At 40.7% G+C, this 2,593-nt stretch overlaps 1 pseudogene; it reads right to left on the minus strand.

The window, feature by feature from the left end:
• Window positions 1–2,064: 2,064 nt before the first annotated feature.
• LOC128780625 (U2 spliceosomal RNA) lies at window positions 2,065–2,181 on the minus strand (annotated as a pseudogene).
• Window positions 2,182–2,593: the final 412 nt, after the last annotated feature.

The raw sequence follows: 2,593 nt of genomic DNA on the forward strand, positions 1-2,593 counted from the left end.
ATTCTCTTCACACCTTCAACAAATATTTGTGGAGCACATACTGTGAGCAATGTGCAGTATTAGGAAATGAATATGCAACTACAAATAAGGACGTCAGGGTCCCCGCCTCATGGAGTTTACAGTTCCTCAAAAGAGACAGCCAATGTGTATTACTCAAGAGGCTATTTCAATAACCATGGTGAGAAGTGATAGAGGTTGCAATTCAGTCGATAACAAGAAAGGTAAAGATGAAGAAATATGAGGCAGGAGTATAAGTAACAGCACTTAGTTACCCTGCCGATCCAAACACAGGTAACATTTAACTATGCAGCTGATAAAGAGCCCTCCATTGAGTGACTACTCTATGCCAGGCACTCAGACAAGTGCTGTATTTTACCCAATGCCCACAAAAACTCCATAAACACTATATTATTTGTCATTTGTATCAGAAACTGAGGATGTATGGATTTCAGAAATGACCTCAATACGTTGCTGCTCCTCCCACCCAGCGCTGCAGCCTCTCCCCCACAAGGCTTGGTGCTGTGGCTTGCTTTGCCCCTAGAACACAGTGGGGTTGACATTACACTAGTTCAAAGCCTAGGCCCCTGTCTCGTGCACACTTGTCTCCCATATGCCCACAACACAAAGAAAACACTAAAGATAACACGACCAATGAACAAAACTGAGAATGGACCTTAACCGCGAAGACTTCCTAAACTTGAGGGAACTTATTTTCAGATTTCTCAAAGAAGATTTTATGCTGCACAAGTTTCAAATCTCATATCCTTTATCTCTAGGAACACAGGTCACTCCTTACCTTTACCACCATAGCATTCTAATTTTTCAGGCAAACGCAGAGGTCATTTAGATCAATAGCAAATGTTCCTGTATGTGAATAAATCAAAATATGAGGGGGGACCCTAAAAAATGGGATATATTTATTTTAAAATTGTGCATTTATTCTTGCATGTTTAAACTTCAGTCACCTTCAAAATACTCTCCATTTGATGTAATGCACCCATTGAGATATTTTTTCCCCACTGCTCAAAACAGTTTTTGAACCTGTGGATTTTGATGCATTTTAAAAGTGCTTCTGCCATTTTTTGTTTCACCTCTTCCACACAGGGAAGACGTTTCCCTTGGAGGACTTTTTTTCATCTAGGGAAACAACAAAAAGTTACTCAGGGCAAGATCAGGTGAATAAGGATGTTGAGGTATGGGGGTCATGCTGCTTTTGGTGAAAAACTGCAGAACACTCAGCGTGGAGTCGGCAGGTGCACTTGTAAGTCACTCATCATGAAATGGGCAAATGCATTGAAAGTCTTCAAACAAATTCATTGAAGCTGAATGCAGCCTCTCACAACAACACCAGCTAGCACACTGAATCAGGTGGGTTTCTAGAACAATCATCTAGCAGTGGAAGCCTGTACAACAAGGGGCCTGGCCTCCAGAAGATAATTCCAGTTTTGGGGGGGTTCCTCCTCGTATACTAGCACCTTTTAGAATTTTTGTCAAGTTTTTATGGTACAACATTGTCTCACCAGCAGTGAACTTCTGATGGTATTTCCTTGACATTTTCTAATGTTATTTTCAGATCATACAATTGTTTACCATAACATCTGTAAACCAAGAATCATTCCACGGAGCCATTCATAAAACAATATACCAGAGCTAGAAGGGAAATTAGAGAAAATGTACTCTAACTCCCTCTTTTCACAGATGAGAAAACTGAGGTTCAGAAACCTCACCCGCTTGAGGTCATATAGTTTATTAGTTAGAGAGCTGCAGTCAAATATACATCTTCCAAAATGCTATCCAATGTTTTTTCAATTTAAAAAAGCATCTACTCAATAAACAAATGGGACCTCATCAAAATGAAAAGCTTCTGCAGGGCTAAAGAAAACAGCATTGAAATGCAAAGAAAACCAACAGCATGGGAAAACATATTTGCCAATGATACCTCAGACAAGGGCCTGATCTCCAAAATATATAAAGAACTCACACAACTGCACTCCAAGAAGACAAACAACCCAGTTAAAAAATGGGCAAAGGACTTGAACAGACACTTCTCCAAGGAAGACATACAGAGGGCCCAGAGACATATGAAAAGATGCTCAGCATCACTAGCCATCAGAGAGATGCAAATTAAACTGATAAGAACAGATACTACACTTGATCTTAGCCAAAAGGCCGAGAAGCGATAGAGAGAGATGCAAATTAAAACCACAATGAGGTACCATCTCACACCAGTCAGAGTGGCCAACATAAACAAATCAACAAACAAATGTTGGAGAGGATGAGGAGAAAAGGGAACCCTCATGCACTGTTGGTGGGAATGCAGACTGGTGAGGCCACTGTGGAAAACAGTATGGAATTTCCTCAGAAAACTAAAAATGGAACTGCCCTTTGACCCAGCAATTCCACTGCTGGGATTATACCCTAAGAACCCTGAAACACCAATCCAAAACAACCTATGCACCCCAATGTTTATAGCAGCGCAGTTTACAATAACCAAGTACTGGAAGCAACCTAAGTGCCCATCAGCAAACGAGTGGATCCAAAAACTATGGTACATTTACACAATGGAATTCTACGCAGCAGAGAGAAAGAAGGA

This window comes from Desmodus rotundus, chromosome 3 (assembly GCF_022682495.2).
Source record: "Desmodus rotundus isolate HL8 chromosome 3, HLdesRot8A.1, whole genome shotgun sequence".
NCBI classification, from domain to species: domain Eukaryota; kingdom Metazoa; phylum Chordata; class Mammalia; order Chiroptera; family Phyllostomidae; genus Desmodus; species Desmodus rotundus.